This window comes from Glycine soja, chromosome 1 (assembly GCF_004193775.1).
Source record: "Glycine soja cultivar W05 chromosome 1, ASM419377v2, whole genome shotgun sequence".
Taxonomy (NCBI): domain Eukaryota; kingdom Viridiplantae; phylum Streptophyta; class Magnoliopsida; order Fabales; family Fabaceae; genus Glycine; species Glycine soja.
In genome coordinates, this window is record NC_041002.1 from 10,181,286 (window position 1) to 10,204,427 (window position 23,142).

At 37.7% G+C, this 23,142-nt stretch overlaps 1 pseudogene; it reads left to right on the plus strand.

Moving 5' to 3' along the window:
• The first annotated feature begins 2,138 nt into the window (after positions 1–2,138).
• Positions 2,139–23,142, plus strand: part of LOC114412434 — a 29,127-nt pseudogene continuing 8,123 nt past the window's right edge.

Here is a 23,142-nt window from a genome sequence, read left to right on the forward strand (position 1 = left end):
AATGAATTAGGTCAAATTTAACCCAAATTCTAAAAAAAAAAATATAAACCAAACTAATTAGATCAACTCAGGTTTACGGGCTACTTGCTGGGTATCTATATATTCATACCACAATGTGTCCCAACGTCTTATAGCACGAGGTTTTTTAAAGTCATTCATTTAATCATTTGCTCCCTCGAACACAAGGTTCAAGATCATCATAGGATTCAAACACAAACAACACACAAGGAAGAAATTATCACATTTCTAAATAAGATACAGATAAACAAAGACATAATCAAAATACATTATAGAATTATTTATAACATAACTCAACTTACTAAAATCTACGTCACTTCACCACTTTATCATTTAAAATTCATCATAGAAATCACCAAACACATTATACATGAATCACACACTCGAGTCAAGATATAACAAAACTCACCAATTTTATAATAAATAATTCACAAACGTTGTGCAACAATTATACTAAGATTCAAGCTTATATGCAATGTGGTACCATGCCAGTGAAAAATCACACTGGGGCGCTTAGGAGTACATAACAAGACATATCACACAATGAGTATATTAGGTCATTCTCACTAAGTAAAATCATAAGGTGACCAGTCAGGGTCACTCTATTTTGCGAGAAGGCTCCAACCATATGGGATCAACATAGGCTTAACGGAGTACTCAAACTGAGTGTCTTTACCCTGAAGGCCTAAATTCCAAAAAATTTGTTAGAGCCTCACCTTTTGATTCAGGTCCAACCCTTAAAACAACTTTTGCATGCAGCTACTCATGAATTATATAATACCCACGACCTCATACTCGTGTTTCAAACACGTTTAACACATTGTGTTAGAATTTAATACTTTAGGTTCCTAACTTGAAACCTTACACTTTTCCTTTAACACTTTGCACATAAACACTTTTCTCGAGGTCGGATTATTGTATAATTCACAACTCATAATATAAGTATTATCACATCAAGTATTAACCATACATTTATCCACAACCATCTCTCATGTTCACAATTTAACATCTCATAATGTCACAATCCACTATCACATGTTTACGTTTATCTCACAAATTAACACATGTTCAACTTTGTACTTATACTCAATCTCAATAACAATGTTATGATCTCAAAGCAACATGTTATCTCACAATTGATCACATATTCAATTTATCACTTACACACAATTTCAATCATAATTTCATGATTTCAATATAACAATATCACAATTATAATCATACATGAAGAATTACAATACAATAAACATTCCAAATAAATCATAATTCTATCCCCTAAGGATCTCTACACATGTTCATTCTAACCTCAATTATGATAAACTCATATCTTACCTATAAGCGGGTTCACGTGTGTAGCCCGACAGGAATAACAACATCTCTAGTGGTTCCCTGAGATTTTTTAAGCTTTTCCTTTGGTTTCTCTATTAGGGTTTTCAAGCGTTAAAGAGAAGAAAGGATTGAAGACTTCATTCCATTGTCCACGTGCGAGGAAAATTTCTCTCACCACAAACATTATTTAATAGATCCCAACGGTGGGGATTTGCGAAAATGCAATCCGAACATGGTGTCATAATTTTACGACGATCCAACGATTAACGATTCCGGGATCATAAGTTTACTGGGATAAGTTTGGGTGTATGCAGAAAAAACAAAGAGTTACGTGTGAGGGGCATTCCACTCACCACAGATATTATTTCGTAAATCCCAACGGTGGATATGTGCGAAAATGAGTTCTAAACCCGGTGTTCAAATTTCATGATGATCCAACGGTTAAAGAGTTCAAGATCATTGTTTTACCAAGATAAGTTTAAATATATGCAAGAAAAAAGAAAATTTTGAGAGAGAAAGAAAGGAAAATAAAATTGATATTCTAAAATGACCTTTGAACCTATTATTTACTTTATTTATTTTATCATCTTATAAAAAAACTCTATTTTACTACTTATCAAATAAGTAAATAAAATATTTTTTTTCTAAGAACATGCATTTATTTAATTACAATTTTTTTTAGAATTTTACTTATTTATTTTACGAATGTAGTGTTACAAATCCAAAGTCACTCATCTTTGTTACCATTCAAGGTGGATATGAAATTGTTTGAGTATGCAACGATTCGTGTGGTTTAAACCAAAATCACTCATTGTTACTCAAAAGTATTTTGTCTTGACATCTAATGAATTCCCCAAAGTGATGACTACTACATACATACAAATAAATAACTTATTCGAATTTGAGAAACTTTTTTCCCATGGCATTATTCCGCGCACTTGCTCACTCCAAAAACAGCACACTGTCACTCACCAGGTCATGCCATACCGTCATCACATTCACCCCCTCTTCCGTGTGCCGGCGGCGGAGCAACTCTCCGGCACCGCCGCAATCTCCGCCGTCACCAAAGAAGGTGCCGTTCACAGTTTCGGTTCACGGGAAGACTTGGCAGGACCCCTATCACTGGATGTCCAACACCGACGACCCGAATCTGTTGGACCATCTCAACCGCGAAAACGGCTACGCCGATGCGTTCATGGCCGACACCGTCAAACTCCGTTCCGTTCTGTCGTCAGAGATGAAAGCGCGATTGCCACCCTCCGTTTCCACTCCCCCTGAGCGTTGGGGACCCTGGTTGGTTTCACCTTTCTCCTTTTTTCTTTTTGGTTTTAATAAATTCTCCGTGTACCTTGTAAAAATAAAGAGTAATGCACCACCATGTTAATGTCTAAAATTACCAAGATAGGTTAGTTTAGTCTGTGAAATTATAATGATGTCATTTTAGTCCAAAAAGTTTCTAGAAAATTCTGATTTATTTAGTTCCTAAATATGTAAAAAGTGTCATTTAAGTGATCAATTTGACATTAAGTTGTATGATATTCCCTCATGACTCATTATATAAGCAAAAATAACTAAAATTACTTAAGTCATTTAATTTTACTAATTTCAAGTAAAAAATAAGATTATTTTTAAAATATCCTTCATTGGAACTTGTTATCATTAACAAAATAGAGTCATTGAAAGTAAAGTTGCAATTAAATGTAGGATGATTTAGGAATGTTATTATTATATAAAGGGTGAAATTAATTAGATTTACTTTTATATTTGAATCAAAGGTGCAAAGTAACTTTTTTGTTTATATATGAGTCAGAGGAAGTAGGACATAATTGTCCTACTGTTTCCACAAGACTAACTAAAAACTTTTGTTCTTTCAAGGACTAAGTTGTCATTGCCTTACGCTTTTGGAGACGGAAGTAGTGATTTACCCATATACTTATTGAATAATAATTTATGCACTTACGTTTAAAAATTGAAATGTCATCTAATCACAAAGTTGTCTTTTGCTGCCCAGTCTTTTGATTATTCTTGGTGGAATTATCCTCTTGATCTTATTTCTAGGGAGCTTCTTAGGTACAGACAGGACCTTCCCTTTTACAAATTCACATAGTTGTTTCCTTGGGTTTGGTTTTTTCCCCCAAGTGTTTTGTTCCTTTTTGAGCATCAATATATTCAGGTGGAGTGGCCTTTTTGATCGCCTTTGGTGGGGTGCCAACGTAGTTGGGATGCCCACCTTAGTCGTCTTGGCTTCACTCCCCAATCTTTATAAAAAAAGATCACAAATTGTGATATAGTATAGTAAGTTGGTTGGCTTTTAGACTAATTAGCTTGGCTTAATAGTCATATCTATCATGATTTCTGAATGATTGAGGGTATAAAAGTTTTGAGAAATGCTTGACCCTCTTTTGAACCCACATGGTTGAAATTTATTAGAAATCATAAAATTTTGTAGGTCCCACATTTTATTTTGTAGATTTCAATAACTTTTAACTAATATGAGGGAATGTGTTAATAAGAGTGAGTTATAGAGTGTGTGATTAACACTCTTCAAAAGTTTTTACACTCACAGAGAAATTAAAGTCTAGATTTTTTTTTATATATAATTTTAGACTAAATATGGTACTGCTGTTCATAATTTTAGAGACCAAATTAATGAATTATCTGAAAATAAAAAATTAAGCAGATTAGTGATGGCGAGTCAGAAGATATTTCTGGAAGAAATTTAGCTTATGATTGGTTTTATTTACTAAGTTGCTTTGGATATAAGACCATTCATATCTCGATTTTGTTAGTGTCAGATTATTAAATGGTATAACACTGCTGTTTGTTAGGAATAAAAGTCTTGCATGTGAGAGGTGAGAAGAACTAATTTTGACCATATAACCATACATGGACAAGTGGAATTGATTTTACTTGAATCTAATCTTGACTATTGCATATTGATGTATGCTCTCATTCATCATTGTCGAGATTGGTTTCTTTCACCTCATTATGGATGCACATATATTGCTTGAGGTGCAAAGAATTGGGTTCCACGTGCTGATATTTTTGTGTATTATGGCAATTGCTGAATAGATAATGTAGAACTAATATAAATGCAACTATACTATAGAATTGTTGTTGATGGAGTGAGAAGTTGAGAAACTAACTATTGCAATGCACCATTTCTCTACACATAGGCTCTTTTTGAGTATAGTCGATTACATTTTTCTCCTTCTCTTGATCAGGCTGTATTACCAGTATATTCCAGAGGGAAAGGAGTATCCTGTGCTGTGTAGGAGTCTGGAAACAGAGACTGGTTGGCTGAAGAATGCTGTTCTTCGCTATGGAATGACAAGATCAAAAAGGGAGGAGATTTTACTTGACTGGAATGAACTCGCAGAGAAATATGGTATGTTTATTCTAGCTTCACCATTTTCGTTTTGAATTTCCATTCGCTTTCAAAATTGGTAAGAGTGGAAGCTCTGGAGTCTGAACTTCTGATTTTTCAATTGTTAATGGGAGCTGATATCAATAGAATCATGCATATCTGACAGAAACATGACGTCTTTACTCAATTTCTAATGGAAATAGTTAAATACCAGTTTACTGCATCTAGTGTTGTTGATAAAATGTATTGTAATTAATTGAAACAGAATGCAAACATGACATGTTTAGTTATTAATCTTGTTTCTCTTAGGTTTTAAAGGTTCGCAATTTGAGCCTTTGACCAGCCTTCATGGGATAGTTTGTTCTCAAATTGTTTAAATGTTAAATTCTTCTTTAAGTTCATTTTTTTCTCTCCTATTGGTGATTGCTGACAATGTAGTCAACATTACAGGGTATGTCAACGTTGGATCATGCAGAGTTTCACCTGACAACAACTACCTTGCATACACACTTGATATTTCCGGTGGTGAACGATTCACTCTCCAGATAAAAGACCTCAGAAGTGGATTAATAGATCCACAATTGGAAGTTGATGGTGCTGTTAGCTTGGCATGGGCTCAAGACGCAAGTTATCTATTCTATACTCTCTCAGATGAAAATCAACGACCTTAAAGGCAAAATCTTATGATTGGATTTTCTTTTTGTCACTTTTTCGAGGCTGGGAAAAGGAATGAGTTTTAGCATAAGATGCCATCCTAACTGTCATATGATATTATGACAGGGTTCTCTGCAGAAGACTTGGATATGATCATGAGGATGATCTCCCATTATTTACTGAAAACAATTCCAGTTTTTGTGTGGACATAACAAGCACAAAAGACGGAAAATTCATAACTGTGAATTCAAACTCAAGAACTTCATCCGAGGAAGGAATTTATTGGTCTTATTATATGAATACATTATGAAATTATTATTTTCTAGTGATATGTTGATCTTGATGCTTATCACAGGTTTATGTTATAGATTCGGTCAATCCATCAAATGGTTTACAAAAAATATGTAATCGTACTTCTGGTGTACAGTACTTTGTGGAACATCACTCTGGTTTATTTTATATTCTTACCAATGCTCCTATTCCTGATGCTGAATGGTCTGGTCAAGGTTATTACCTGGTTAGATGCCGAGTTGAAGATGTAGAGTCAGCTAAGTTTCAGGTTTTGTGATCAGTTTCATACATCTTGATTTTGAGTTCTCTATTATCTGTGCGTGTGTGAATACTATTGTGTCTCTAACTTCTCTGTTGTGCTTATGTTTCAACTTCAGAGTATCATCCTTCCTGATAAAGATACGAGCCTATGTGATAAGGACATTTTTAATGGATATCTGGTTCTTTTCTTCACTAAGAAAGGTCTTCCTCTGCCATGCTCATTGAACTTACCTATGCAAATTGATTTCAAGGTAAATGAATTGCAATTTTATCAACATTTTATGCCACCTCACCCTTACTATACACTCTCCAAACCTTGGGCCTCCCTTCTAAGTCCAAACCCTCATCCCTGGTCCTATCGATACTCAATAGTGGACTCAGTGCCTCTTATTTTCCCATTTCCTAAAGGACCATAACATTATGTGAATATGAATGTTCTTGTTGGGTGGGATCTTTTTACAGAGATTGTGCACGATTCAGACATTTCCTGCAGCTGGTAGTTTGCAATTGACCCCTAGAATATATATATATAAAGCTTCATTCATAACTAAACTATTTTATTCCAAATTTTCAATTTAAAACCTGCATGCAGTAACATATGTTTGACCTTGAATTTCTTTGTAGCATCAAGTATATATTCAAGACCTGAAACCATGGTACTTTCCTCTGCCATCAAATACATGCAGTGTCAGTCCTGGTTCAAATCTCGATTTCCTCAACATGGTTTACCGTGTGGTGCTTTCATCACCTGTGGTATGGCTACTAATAATTAGGAATGCAATTCACATTTGTAGATTCAGTGATGATTTTCTTAATTCATCTGATCATTAAATATGAATGTTCTTGTAAGGATTTTATAGGTAATAGTCTACTAATATTGAACTTTGTGGGTGTTTTGAGGGTGGCACTGAATACGTGTCAGAATTCACATTCTTGATTATTCTTAAAATTAATCTATATATGTATTTTATTGGTTTTTGTTTTAGGAGAAAGAAAATGTAGAAAAAGAAAGTAATAGAAAAGGTAACGTAAGAGTGTATTTTGGAACTGTAGGAGCTTTTTTAATTTTATTGAATCTGACTTCTATTTAAAAACACTAAAATAACTGAGTAAAAATCATGCTCCATGATTTTAGGAGCTGCTATTGATAATGGGCAAAACAAAATCAGAAACTAACTTATCCATAACAGCAAAATAACAAATATGACTTATTCAAACTAAAACTACTTTGGCAGCGACTCAAAGGCACGATCTCAACACTCCTCCTTGCCTCGGAGACTGCAAACTCCTATCTTCTTGTGACATTATGTTCAATTTTTGCAGCTTTCTCTCTCAATTGTATCTTCTTGTTTGTATGCTCCTGCACAATACCTACTTTCTCTAAAGTAGATTTTTCTTGTCCCGTTGCAGCTGCCAACCTTGCTTCAGCAGCACCATTCCAAGATGTGAGAGCTGCTATTTCAGAACTAGCTTGATCTTCAACAACTTTTTGCTTCTTGTGCCATAATTCAGTGTTATTCTCTTTTACTGGAAAAGCAATTTCCAATGGATTTAAAATAAAGCTTTTTCCTTTCATTTTTACTTTGAGAATATCTTTGTCACCAACGTCTTTAATCAAGAAGATTTTGTTCTCGAACAACACTTTATAACCTTTTTCAACTAGTTGTCCAACACTCAACAAATTATGATCAATTTCAAGAACATACAACACATCAAAAATTAACTTTGTATCTCTGTTGGTTGATATTGCTACAGTTCCTTTTTCATTCACAGTGATGTACTTGCCATCTCCAACATGAATCTTCAATGTGCATGAATTTCTTAGTTCCTTGAGTAGATCCTTGTTTGTTAATAAGCCAATTTTGACTTGATTCAATGCTAAAGAAACATGTAGCAAAAAACAGGTACTCCTCCTCCTCTTGATGAGCAGCCCTTGCAACTTCACCATCTGGTTTATTCTTGTTTCTGCAAATAATTGCTTCATGCCCCATTTGATTACACTCACTGCACTTAGCATCAGGTCTTCTTCAACATCTAAATGGAGGATAACCTTTCTTTCTGCAGTGTTGGCAAGACGAATAAAATTTCTTTCAATTTCCTTTTGCATTGGTTGATTTTGAACTTGATCCTGATCCATCAAAGTTCTTGTATTTGGTCACATTTTGCTGCTTCGCTACTAAGCTCTTCGACCGTTGATTCCTCCCTCATCAATCTTCTTTGTTCCTAGGCCTGCAAGGCTTGGATCACCTCCGCCAAAGAGATCTTGGACAAATTTGTATTCTCCAAAGTGATTATTGATGCTTCATATCTCTCAGGCACTGTAACCAGAATTTTTTCAACAATTATGAAATCTGCAAATGTAGTGCCTAACCTTGTTGGCGATGCTAAGCAATCTATTCGAGTAACCTTTAATTGGCTAAGAATCTTTCATTTTTTGCAGCTCAAATTCACTCATCAAGTTTAACACTTGCATGTCTCGAATCCTCTCGTCCCCTTCATATTCTTCCTTCAAATAGTCCCAAATTTCTTTGGGTGTCTTGAGAGTCATGATTCTGGTGAGGTTCATTTGTGAAACACTAGCAAACAAACATGACCTTGCATTTGCCTTCTTCGTTTTTCTTTCCTTGTGATTTTTAATTTGGGCTATGGTGGGATCATGGTTATCAAACTCTCGAGTTAACTCGCTAATTCTTACGAGTTTACAAGTCCACTTGTCCTCTGGGAGTTGACTCTTGGGTTAACTCTTTTTTCAGTAGACTCTGGGTAAACTCTATAAACTCTAAGTAAACTTGGTAGACTCTCGAGTTTACCGCCGAGTCAACGAGTTAGCAAGTTAAAAAAATTAGACCAAAATGTAAGTCACTTTTTATTGTTTTCTGTGTTTAGCATTCAACATACCTTCATTTAGCGTGTTATTCTCAAATATAAAATTCTTACCTCTAATAATATCAAACTCTTGTTCTCTAATAACATCAAACCCTCAATGAGAATGATCTACCACTACTATAACCTTTACAAGTTATTGTTTAGTAGTCATGTATTATTACTAGACTTGATTATTTAAATATTCTGAACTTTATGATTTACTATTTTGCTTTATTATATGGTTGAAATGTTTAATTAGTATGTTATTTATAGATATTTTGTTATTATTTTTATATGAAGTAGACTCTTACGAGTCTATGAGTTGAGTTTACGAGTCGAGTCTATGAAACTCTTACGAGTTTTTGTAAACTCTCGAATTTGATAACCTTGGGTGGGATTTTCAGACAGCGGATGAACAATACAATCCTCTTTCAAAGCTTCCCATAAATCCAGTCCCTCTAGATAAAATTCCATTCTTACTGCCTATAGGTCATAACCTCCCCAACAAAGATTGGAAGAGTGACTTGGGAGAAACTTGATTCACATTCCATTCTACAGGTCTCGTAAGACAAAGGTAAGAAAAAGGGCTCTGATACCAGTTCTTGGTTTTTCTTGTAGGAGAAAGAAAACATAGACAAAGAAAGTAGTAGAAAAGACAATGTAAGAGTGTATTTTGGGAGCTTTTTTAATTTTATTGAATCTGACTTCTATTTAAGAATACCAAAATAACTTAACCTTGTGTTCGGATGAAATATTTGAAAATTTTTAGGAAATTCAAATATACATTTTAATTGTCTTGATTTAAATTTCTTTTATTTTACAAATATTTTATTTGAATGAAGCAATTCAATTTATTATATTTTTTTTGGATGAATCAATTTAATTTATTGTATTTTAATTTTCTTATTTAGATAAAGTAATTCAATTTCAATGAAATTCAAAATTTTCATTTTTAAATATTTATTTAAAAATTAAAATTTTAATATTAAATAAAAATAAATATTAATCACTTTTTAAATATTTAAATATTCAAAATAATTTTAATGCTAGACAATATTTAATAATAAAAAAGTAAGTTGTTTTGGCTTACTTGTTGGTCAGCAATCATTACGGAGGTAGCAGAAAAAGTTAAAATACAAGAAAATTTTTAATTTCCATCCTTTGTTTCACGATGCTCCCTTTCTTCCTAACCTTCATCCTCACAATCTCCACCTTCCCCGTCCAATCCTGCATCCTCCACATCGAGGCTGTCGCGCCCATCACCGTCATGCGCCTCGAGGCGCGACACGCCTGATACGAGTCCCGTGACACCGCCGTCTCGCTCCTCTGCACGTGTGCCCTCTTCGCCCTCTCCCTTGTTGCCGTCGTCTCCGCCATCCACGCCACCATGTAATGGAGGAAATTAATGAAGGCAAGAATGGAAGGAATTTAGTAGCAGTGGAAAACAAATGCAAGAGATAGTTAGGAATTATCCTCCATTAAAATAAGAAACCACGGTTTACAGCCACCAAAAGAAAAAAACAGTAACCGCACCAAAAGAGAACATAATGCTAAAAAGAAGGAAGATCCAGAGAGAGAATGGGATCACACGATAATTCTTTCCCCCCACTCTGCTATAACTGCCTAATATAAATACTACTCCTTATACCAATAGAAATCCTTCAATTTGGAATTTGGTATTTTGGGTCGGGCCCCTCTCCTTAATTCCCTTTCTTCTTCCATCACGTGCTCTTCACCCTCTTCCTTGTCCAATGTCCTTTCTGCCCTTCCTTTCATTGTTACAATGCCTCCCCCTTTAAAATGAACCTTGTCCTCAAGGTTAAGATCACGAAAAGCTTGCTGTAGAGCTGCATTATCCTCCCAAGTTGCTTGATTCTCTTCAAATCCTTGCCATTGCACCAACTTCTGCTGCACCTGTTGTTGTCCTTTAATTATCACTCTTTCTTTCAAAAACCTTGCTGGTTGGATGACTGAATCTACCTCATCATTTTTAATTGGCAACGGAATATACGGCTGAGGATGGTCTCCTTTACATGGCTTAAGTTGAGAAGCATGAAACACTGGGTGTATCTTGGTTGTAGGAGGAAGTAAGAGTTTGTACGCAACTAGCCCATTTCAATAACTGGAAAAGGACCAAAATACCTCAGGCTGAGCTTTTGATTCTTCCTTAAAGCAACTGAGTGTTGTCTGTAAGGCTGTAACTTTACCAAAACTAAATCACCCACGTTGAACTCCACCTGTCTCCTTTTCATATCTGCATATTTTTTCATGTGTGCCTGAGCTTTGATCAGATTCTGTTTGAGTTTACTCAGTGTGAGGTCCCTTAACATAAGTTGCTCTTTTACTGACATTGAACATGACTGATCAGCTGTATCCCTTGTCAACTTTGGCGGATCTCTTCCGTACATTGCTTTAAAAGGTGTCATGCCACTGCTATTATGGTAGGCAGTGTTGTACCAAAATTCTGCCCAAGGCAGTTGTTATAATTATGTGTATCTATTGAGAGATTTTCTGTTGTTTAGCTTTCTTAGTTTTCCTGCTTAGCTTGTTGTAGAAGACAGCAGTATGGCTTGTCTTGTCAAGCTGTCCCTTTCTTCCTTGATGTATATATATATGTTATTTTGAATGAAATAAAGTAAGCAAGTGAGAGAATAGTTCTTCCTCACTCTAGTCACAGCTTCAACTTGGCATCAGAGCTAAGTTCGTCCGCCGCCGCCGTCCGCCGCCGTCCGCCGCCGCGCCGCCGTCGTCCGCCGCCGCGCCGCCGCCGTCGTCGCCATTTTTTTCCGGCGACAAGCAGGGTTTGGTGCGCCTCGAAAAGCGCAACCCAACCCCACAAGTCGCGTGACCATCAGGTCACTCACGCGCCGTCACGCGCCCTCGCCGTTCGTTGCCCTCACCGGCGCGTGGCCGCCACGCGCCGTCTTCCCGGCGCCGGAATCCGGCCAGACCAGTGCCAAACGTCTCGTCGGCGCGTCCTGAGGCCATTCCAGCCCACAGTTTTTGGTTTCGACACTCGGAACGTGTCGACCTTGCTCATCTCTCCGTTTTCTCTTAGGGTTTTGTGCTCTTGAGTAGAAATGGCTTCGTCTGGTCCAGTTCTCTCCTTCTCCGGAACTCCAACCATCACAACAGCTAAACTCAACTGGAAAAATTATCTATCTTGGTCCGCTTCAGTGGAGCTGTGGTTTCTCGGCCAAGGTCACCATGATCACTTGGAGAAAGCTGCTGAGGAGGTTCCAATCGATAAAAGACCTGAATGGGAGAAGCTGGATTATCAGCTTTGTGCAGTTTTATGGCAATCAGTTGAGCCAGACGTTTTGGAGATCCTTAGATCATTCAAAACATGTTGTTCTTTCTGGAAGAAGGCTCGAGAAATCTTTGCCAATGATATTCAGAGTCTGTTTGATGCAACCATGAAGGTTACAGCTCTCAAGCAAACCAACCACGATATGATTGCACACATAGGTAAAGCTCGGGCTGCAGTGGAAGAGTTGAAGAGGTTCCTTGTGGCTGACTCGCTGGAGGAAGTGAACAGAAAGCTGGATAAGTACTATATGGTTCTTATCTTGAGGAGTCTACATTCAGACTTTGATCATGTGCGTGATCAAGTCCTAGCTGGAGACCAAGTTCCATCGATGGACTCTCTCATCACTAGGCTGCTTCGTGTGCCTCATGCACTGAAAGAAGAAAATCCAGCTGAGGTAATGGAAACATCAGCCATGGTTGCATCTCGGGGGAGAGGGGGAGGTCGGAACAGTAGAGGAGGTCGCAGTGGAAGAGGTGGACGTCCTCAATGCACATATTGCAAGAGGATGGGCCACACTCAAGAGAATTGTTACTCCCTGCATGGCTTCCCTGACAAAGTAGCTCAGGTAACTCAGACAGAAAAATCAGAGTCTAAGTTCTCTGATAAAGAGTATCAGGAGTATCTGAAGCTAAAATCCGAGAAATCCAGCAGCCATGTTCCATCTTCCTCTGTACCATGTTATTCAACAGCATGTATTTCTCAATCTGTTGACGGTCCCAGTCCTTGGATACTTGATTCAGGTGCCTCTGATCATATTTCTGGTAACAGGTCCTCCTTTACATCCATTTCTTTTCCAAAAATTCCTCATCTTGTTACTGTTGCTAATGGCTCCAAAGTTGCAGCTCAAGGGAGTGGTCAAGTATCTTTATCTTCCTCACTGAAGCTGGATTCTGTTTTGTTTATTCCACAGTGTCCCTATAATTTAATTTCATTGAGTCAGTTAACTCGTTCATTAAATTGTTCAGTAACCTTTACCGCTAATTCTTTTGTTATCCAGGAACATGGCACGGGTCGACTGATTGGAGAAGGACGTGAATCACGAGGACTTTACTACTTGAAGTCCAACTTTTCTGTCTCCTGTTCAGCAACTTCAAATCCCAAGCTTTTGCATGATCGTCTAGGACACCCAAGTCTACCAAAACTAAAATTGATGGTCCCTAGTTTGAAGAATCTTCGAGTCTTAGAATGTGAATCTTGTCAATTAGGAAAACATGTTAGGTCATCTTTTCCACAAACTGTTCAAAGATGTAATTCAGCTTTCTCCACCATTCATTCTGATATTTGGGGACCAAGCCGTGTTACATCTTTTGGTTTTCGATATTTTGTAACTTTCATTGATGAATTTTCTAGATGTACTTGGGTCTATTTAATGAAAGACAGATCTGAACTTTTGCCTATCTTCATGTCTTTCCTCAATGAAATTGAAAACCAATTTGAAAAAACAATTAAGATTTTCAGAAGTGATAATGCCAAAGAGTATTTCTCTCATGATTTCTCTTCTTTTTTATCTTCAAAAGGCATTCTACATCAATCTACATGTCCCCATACACCACAACAAAATGGTATAGCAGAAAGGAAAAATCGTCATCTCCTTGACACCGCACGATCACTCATGTTAGCTTCTCATGTTCCTACACACCATTGGGGGGATGCGGTGCTTACTGCTTGTTTCTTAATTAACAGAATGCCTTCCTCCTTCCTTGATAATCAAATTCCTCACTCAATCATTTTTCCTCATGACCATTTATTCCATGTTCCACCTAAAGTGTTTGGCTGTACTTGTTTTGTCCATGATCTCTCCCCTGGTTTAGATAAACTTTCTGCCCGAGCAATCAAGTGTGTATTTTTAGGTTATTCACGTCTTCAAAAGGGTTACAAATGCTACTCTCCATCTACCAGGAGATACTATATGTCTGCAGATGTAACCTTCTTTGAAGACACACCCTTCTTTCCATCATCTACGAACCATTCTTCTTCCATCCAGGATGTTCTTCCGATTCCCTCTCCATGTCCTCTAGGTACCTCACACCAAGATGTCAGTGAAGTTCCATCCTCTCCAGCACATCCACCTGAAGTTGCTCCTCCACCACTTCTTACATATCAACGCAGGATACAGCCAGTTGGTTCTATAGTATCTGAAGATCCTCCTGATTCTCATCCTTCCTCAATCAATCCTCAGGCCATGGATCCTGCTACTTCTCATCCGTCTGATTCAGACTGGCCCATTGCCATCCGCAAAGGTACTAGATCCTCTCGTAATCCTCATCCTATCTATAACTTTCTAAGCTATCATCGTTTGTCTCCTTCATATTCTTCCTTTGTTTTCTCTCTATCTTCACATTATGTTCCTTCTAATATTCATGAGGCACTGAGTCATCCTGGATGGCGACAGGCTATGATTGATGAAATGCAGGCTCTTGAACATAGTGGTACTTGGGAACTTGTTCCCCTTCCTCCTGGTAAGAAGGCTGTGGGTTGCAGATGGGTTTATACAGTTAAGGTTGGGCCTAATGGTGAGATTGATCGACTTAAGGCTCGCTTAGTGGCTAAAGGTTATACTCAGGTATATGGCCTTGATTATTGTGACACTTTCTCTCCAGTCGCTAAGATCACTACTGTCCGTTTGTTTCTTGCTATGGCTGCCATGCGTCATTGGCCCCTCCATCAGCTTGATATTAAAAATGCATTCCTTCATGGTGACCTTGAGGAAGAGATCTATATGGAGCAACCTCCTGGGTTTGTTGCTCAGGGGGAGTATGATCTTGTGTGTAAGCTGCGTCGATCTCTCTATGGGTTGAAGCAATCCCCTCGGGCTTGGTTTGGTAAATTCAGTCATATTGTTAAACTCTTTGGGTTGAAACGAAGTGAAGCTGATCATTCTGTTTTTTATTGTTATTCATCCCCTGGGAAATGTGTTTATTTGATAGTATATGTTGATGATATAGTGATTACAGGGAATGATGCTACTAAGATTGTTCAGCTAAAGGAGCACTTATTCAGTCATTTCCAAACCAAAGACCTAGGGTATTTGAAGTACTTCCTTGGTATTGAGGTAGCTCAATCAGGAGATGGTGTTGTGATCTCACAGAGAAAGTATGCTCTTGACATTTTGGAGGAGACAGGCATGCAGAATTGTAGACCTGTTGATAGTCCTATGGATCCGAATCTGAAGCTCATGGCAGATCAAAGTGAAATCTATCATGATCCCGAAAGATATAGGAGACTTGTGGGAAAACTAATTTATCTCACCATTACAAGACCTGATATTTCCTTTGCTGTTGGAGTGGTGAGTCAATTTATGCAAAATCCTCGTGCTGATCATTGGAATGCTGTTACACGTATTCTTAGATACATAAAGAGAGCTCCTGGACAAGGATTGCTTTATGAAGACAAAGGTAACACACAAATATCTGGATATTGTGATGCGGACTGGGCTGGATGTCCCATGGATAGGAGATCCACATCAGGATACTGTGTCTCCATTGGGGGAAATGTTATCTCTTGGAAAAGTAAGAAGCAAGCTGTTGTTGCTCGATCTAGTGCAGAAGCTGAGTACAGATCTATGGCTATGGTTACATGTGAACTTATGTGGGTCAAACAAATTCTTGAAGAGTTGAAATTCTGCAAAGTGATGCAAATGAAGTTATATTGTGATAATCAGGCTGCTCTTCACATTGCTTCAAACCCAGTCTTCCATGAGAGGACCAAGCACATAGAGATTGACTGTCACTTTATTCGGGAGAAGCTATTGTCCAAAGAGATTGCCACTGAGTTCATTAACTCTAATGATCAGCCAGCTGATATTTTGACTAAGTCCTTAAGGGGGCCTAGGATTCAGTTTATATGTTCCAAGCTTGGTGCATATGATTTATATGCTCCAGCTTGAGGGGGAGTGTTATAATTATGTGTATCTATTGAGAGATTTTCTGTTGTTTAGCTTTCTTAGTTTTCCTGCTTAGCTTGTTGTAGAAGACAGCAGTATGGCTTGTCTTGTCAAGCTGTCCCTTTCTTCCTTGATGTATATATATATGTTATTTTGAATGAAATAAAGTAAGCAAGTGAGAGAATAGTTCTTCCTCACTCTAGTCACAGCTTCAACTGCAGTAATTTGGCCACTCCTTAGGGGAGTCGTGGGTAAAGCATCTCAGGTACATTTCAAGGCATTTGTTTAAGGCTTCAGATTGACCATCCAACTGGGGGTGGTAAGTAGTTGTTAAGTTGATTGTAGTGCCATTGAGTTTGAACATTTGCTGCCAAAACTGACTAGTGAAAGCCTTGTCTCTGTCTGATACAATTGACTTGGGAAAATCATGCAATTTGACTATGTTTTTGACAAACACTTCAGCAACTTGTTTACTATTATAATCAAACTTAAGAGTGAAAAAATGGGCATACTTAGATAGTCTATCTATCACCACTAATATCACTGTGAAGCCATTGGAAGGAGGAAGTCCGGTGATGAAATCCATTGCTAGGTCTTCCCAAATTTGCATAGGAATAGGGAGAGGTTGTAATAACCCCAATGGCAGCATAGTGTCACTTTTAGCTTGTTGACAAGTTAAACATTGTTGCACAAATTCCTTTACATCTTTATGCATACCTTTCCAATAGAATTGCAAGGCTATTCTAGACAAGGTCCTGGCCACTCCAGCATGTCCACCAATCAAAGAAGTGTTAAATTCATGCAAAATTCGCTTCACCAACTCATGATTACTAGGAATCACCAACCTGCCCTTCCAATACAGTAGTTGATCCTAAACTGAATAGTGAGGATCAGATGCTTTGTTCTATAAGCATAGCTCCCTTAAGGCCTGCAACTGAGAATCAACTTGTATTGCCTCTTTCAACAACTGAATTAACTTGAGTTTTGGTTTAGACCATGCCATGAAAAATGATCTAGACAAGGAATCTGCAGCTAAATTCTCTTTGTCCGGTTTGTATTCAATAGAGAAGTCATATCCTAGCAATTTATGTAGCCATTTCTGTTGTTCTGGTGTTTGGATTGCTTGCTCAGTGAGTGACTTGAGGCTTCTTTGGTCAGTTTTGATCACAAATCGGTGCCCAAGTAAATAATGTCTGAATTTTGCAACTGCTTCTCTGATGGCATAGAACTCCCTTATATAAGCTGACTGTCTTTGCATCCTAGGTGTGAGCTTCTTAGAGAAAAAAGCTATTGGGTGTTGTTCCTGACTCAATACAGCCCCAATGCCTATACCAAAGGCATCAATTTCCAATGTAAAGGCTTTGGAAAAATCAGGCAATGCCAGTACTGGTGCCTTGGTAATTGCGGCTTTCAAAATGTCAAAAGCCATGGAAGTGTGGTCATTCCAATGGAAGTTTTCCTTCTTCAACAGATTGGATAAAGGAGCTGCGATTGACGCATAACCTTTGATAAATTTCCTGTAGTATCCAGTCAGACCGAGGAAGCCTCTCAATTGCTTCAGATTTGTAGGATATGGCCAATTCAGGACTGCTTGAACCTTTTCTTGATCCATTGTTACTCCCTTGCCTGATACTGTGTGGCCCAAGTAATCCACCTCTTGTAACCCAAATGAACATTTGGATAATTTGGCATACAACTTATGTTGTTGTAACACTTTCAGCACTGTTTCCAAATGTTGTAAATGAGCTGACGAGTTTGGACTGTATATAAGTATGTCATAAAAAAAAACTAGTACTAATTTCCTTAAATAGCACTGAAATACCTCATTCATGAGAGACTGAAATGTAGCAGGGGCATTAGTGAGCCCAAATGGCATGACAAGCCATTCATAATGCCCTTGATGTGTCCTGAAAGCTGTTTTATGCCTGTCCTCATTTACTAGTATTTGGTGATAACCAGATCTCAAATCAAGCTTTGAGAAATATACTGCCCCATGTAGTTCATCAATTAGTTCATCAACAGTGGGAATAAGAAAGCTATCTTTGATTGTGATGGCATTCAAGGCCCTGTAATCTGTGCAAAATCTCCAAGTGCCATCCTTCTTCTTGACAAGAATGATTGGAGATGAAAAAGGGCTTGTGCTAGGGGCAATAATCCCTTCCTTGAGCATGTCAGCTATCATTACTTCAATCTGATCCTTCCAGCTGTGAGGATACCTATATGGCTTGACTTTTATTGGTCCAGCACCTTCAACCAATGGGATTGAATGATTGTGAGTTCTGCTAGGGGGTAATCCTGATGGCACATCAAAGACTGTTCTATAAGTGTAAAGTATCATGACCAGTTCTGGTTCCATATCAACCAGTATATCTAATAACTGATCCTGTGGACCATCCAACCTTGAGTATTGTAAAGTAAACAGTTCTGCAATGGCATGCGTATGCTGCATTCTTCTCATGTGATTAAATTGAGCCTGTTGTGGTAGGGAGGGTCTCTCGCCATGTAAGGTGATAAATTGATTACCCAAGTAAAACTTCAATGTCAGAGTACTATAATTAGAAAGATGAGGCCCAATTGTTGCCAACCATGTAGCCCCAAGCACTAGATCAGCACTAGAAACTGGAAGTAGGTACACTGGTAGCTTCAGTGTATGACCTTGGATTTTCACCTCCAAGTCTTGAATTAATCCTTCAGCAGTCAAGGCATTTCCATTTCCAACCAAAACCAGCAAATTAGGAATTGGTTCTACAGGTAACTTCAGGCATTGAGCTAGTCTAGGCTGGAGGAAGTTATCTGAACTCCCACTATCTAGTAGAATCTGCACTCCCACTCCATTTATTGAGCCTTTTAAAGCATTATAAGACAAATGATGATCTTGCAAATTGGGGTCACCAGCTGTCTCAACCTTGTCTGGTGGATCTGGTTGTAATGTAGGTTCATCCTCTTCTTCCCACTGTAGAACAAAATATTGCTTATTAGGACAATGATGGCTAGGGGAAAACTTGTCATCACAAGTAAAGCATAGGCCTCTTTCTCTTCTCAACTGCATTTCTGCCGATGTCATTTTCTTAACATTGATAGGTTTGGTGGGTGGTGTGGGTAATAGTGAGGGTAAGCTTGTGGATTTTAGGGATTAAGGGCTGTTTTGGTTTGGGTTTAGGTGTATATTTCTCTTCATAGAGTTTGGCCAACGAAACTGTTCTGAGGAGTGATGTAGGTGATTGCGCAATGACATCCCTTCTGATATCAGGTTTTAATCCTCCCACAAAGCAATCCAATAGAGCTTCTTGTGTAATTCCTTATACTCGATTAGCTAAAGCTGTGAACTGCACGTAATATGACTGAACTGAACCAATTTGAGTGAGTTTAAACAACTGAGATCTTGGACATTCATACGGTGAGGGGCCAAATTCTGTCTCTAAGGCTCGCGTAAAAGCAATCCATGTTTTCAATGAATTTTCATGAGTCATCATTTGGTACCAAGGCACAACCTCTTTATCCAAGTGAATTGAAGCAATAATCAATTGTTGTTCATCCGGTGTTTTATAATAGTTAAAAAACTGTTCAGCCTTGAATATCCATTGTAAAACATCTGATCCATCAAATTTGGAAAAATCAATCTTAACATTCCTAACCTGAAAAGGGTGATTGTTCATAGCCAGTGATGTACTCCCAGGATCTCCAGTTTTATCCTTGAGTGTCATCTCCAGTGTTGTTTCTAAGGTCTCAAACCGAGCAGCATATTCTTTATTGCGGTTTTCCATCATTTCCAGGATCCTTTTGACATCCCCTGTAAGCTCCTTCATGCGTGTGTTGTCCGCCATGAAGCAATGAAAGCACATTGGAGGAAATTAATGAAGGCAAGAATGGAAGGAATTTAGTAGCAGTGGAAAACAAATGCAAGAGATAATTAGGAATTATCCTCCATTAAAATAAGAAACCACGGTTTACAGCCACCAAAAGAAAAAAACAGTAACCGCACCAAAAGGGAACAAAATGCTAAAAAGAAGGAAGATCCAGAGAGAGAATGGGATCATACGATAATTCTCCCCCCCCCCCCCACTCTGCTATAACTGCCTAATATAAATACTACTCCTTATGCCAATAGAAATCCTTCTGTTTGGAATTTGGTATTTTGGGCCGGGCCCTTTTCCTTAATTTCCTTGCTTCTTCCATCATGTGCTCTTCACCCTCTTCCTTGTCCAATGTCCTTTCTGCCCTTCCTTTCATTGTTACACACCACCTCTATCGTCCAGGGAAATTCCGTCACCCTCCGCTGCGATAGCAATTGGAAGCGCCCCGCCGTCACCGTGGTCTTCGTCTACGTCATCCTCATGGCCTTCGCCCCCATGCCACGGGTCCTCGCCGCCACAACGTGCACTTCACCGTCGTGGATTCGTATCCTCGTTCATGCAATTACCTCTAGCGTGGAGGTGTATTTGATGACACTGCTGAGCCTCACTCTTGTGGCTTTCGTAATCAAAGATGGGGTGTGAGAGAACAAAGGGCCTGTTGTGTGAGAGGAGAGAATTTGAAATTCTTACCAATTAGGTGAAATTTCAATTCCTACAATTTTAGATTGTTAAAATTCTTTTAAAATTTGAGCATAAATTTAAATTCTTGAAATCCTGTGTCCAAACAACTAAATTATGATAAGGATATTTCAAATTCACTAAAAAAATAAATTTCCTTATTTAAATACCCCATCCAAGCATAGAGTAATCAGGTTCCATGATTTTAGGAGCCTGCTACTGATAATGGGTGAAACAAAATCAGAAACTAACTTATCCATAACAGCAAAATAACAAATTTGACTTATTCAAACTAAAACTACTTTGGCAGCATCTCAAAGGCACGATCTCAACATATTTGAATGTCTGTTTATTACTTTGCTTTGCATAATTCACTATGCCCCATTTAGTAGTATGATTTGAAATTTAATTTTGATTTATATACAAAGTTCCTTTTTCAATGTAATACTTAGTTTAGCCTGCTTTGTAATGTGTAAATATATAGTGACTATTCTTCCAATTGCTAATATTAAGTCAAACTGCTTTTAAAATTGTCGTCCCCCAATGTTTGCAGAAAGAGTTTTTTTTTTTTACTTTATAATTTTTTGTTTTAGTGAACAATTTATGATATATATTTCCTGTTGATGTTATAGTTTTTTATTTTTCCTTAGCCTTGGTCTTGCCTAATAAAACACGCACAATAATTGTAGTATGGTATGTGGTAACATGGTTCTGTTGCTGTCAAGTGATTTTGAAAAATGAAATTTAGACATAAAAAAGCACATTATATGACTTAAGTTTCCATGCAGTACTCTATGTGATGATTAGTTTCTTCTTTAGCTATATGTTAATATACTAAAAAATAAGACTTTCCTGGTATGCTACAACTTATTTGCAAGAACAGCCGCACAACGGAGGAATTTATTGCAATTGCATTGTTGCGTACCTGCCCTTCCAGATCTTTTGACATTGTAATCTGTATAATAATTTCAAGAGTTTGTCCTATGTTGCTTCATTAAATTATGTACAAAACTAGAAGATTTGAAAAGAAAAATTTGGTTGTAATTTTCACTGGTCAACTCCAATCTATACATCCTGTTTTGCCGTTACCCTTTATAATCTATATTTTGGAGACACTATAAATGCTATTCATTTATAATTGTGGGAGATGAGCCTTTGATGTATTCGATAGTTCATAGTACTGTGACTTGTGATGATAGTTTAGCTTCAGATTTTGTAATTTTAAGGCATCAGTTATTGAATCAATTGTTGCATATAGGCACATCTCAAATCTACTCAGTGAGCATACATAATTACTAATAGTACTTTAAATTCATTAAATGTGTATTGCTACCTTGAATGTTATCATTTAATGTTTATGATCGTTGAAGTATTATATCTTGCTGCTTTAACTTTGAAACTTATATATTAAACTTCTTTACTTTTGTCGGGTTTGGGTGACTGCACACAGATGCCGGATTTAATTGTTGACTATGACATGTCAAGACATACATGTTCAATTGTGCATCAAGAGGAAGTGAACTGTCATTCTGTTGGTCAGTCATGCATCCCAACTTTTGTGCTAAATAAGAACAAGAGTAAAATTCAAGAGGCACACAGTGATAACAAGGAGTGTGCCACTAACTTTAATTCACAGAGGTGGAAGGACTTTTCTCATGTATACTGTTGTCAGAGGGCGGAAGTTATTTCCCATGATGGTGAAAGGGTTCCACTAACCATTGCGTACTCTAGAGAATCCTGGAAGAAGGGTCAATCCCCAGGACTCTTGGTAGGCTATGGAGCATATGGAGAAGATCTGGATAAGAGCTGGTGTTCAGATCGCCTGAGTTTACTGGACCGTGGTTGGGTAGTGGCATTCGCTGATGTAAGGTTGGTTGCCTGACATTTACCTCCATAGTTCTGTTAGTTTGCTTTTTGTTCTTTCATATATGACACTGGTTTGTTTCTTATATATGCGTGCAATTTGATTAATTAAATTCAATGTTTTACACGTTATTGCCCTGTTGAGCATGACAAATGGGATATGATTTTATTATGATTTTTCAAATTTCTGTGAATGTTTTTAAATTTTATGTGGCAACCTGTATTGCACCAGAGGTGGTGGAGGTCCTTCATGGCATAAATCTGGGAGTGGATTAAACAAACTCAATTCAATATTTGATTTTGTATCCTGTGGCAACTACCTGGTTAATGAGGGTTATGTTCAGAGTGATCTGCTTAGTGCTATTGGATGGAGCGCAGGCTGCCTTCTTGTTGGTGCAGCTGTGAATATGCATCCGCAGCTCTTTCGTGCTGCCATATTAAAAGTAAGTATTATATAGTTGTGATTGTTACATTAATGTCAATGATAGCTTTTGATCTTTTCCGAGATGATGAGCATGAAAAGATTTTGGATATTTAAAATTTAAGCTCTTTATTAGCACCATGTCTCTACTGTTTGGCTGAAATTCGTGTATTGCAATGTTTTTGTCAGAATTTTGAAGACTAAACTATTCTCTTTTAAACCTTTAATGAAAGATGTAGTACATTAGATTCTTATACTGTACATTGTTAGTTGAAACTGGAAAGGCCGAACTTTGGGGTCTGGAGAATTACTTTCAAATGCTTCTTTAATGAATAACCTACTCTGTAA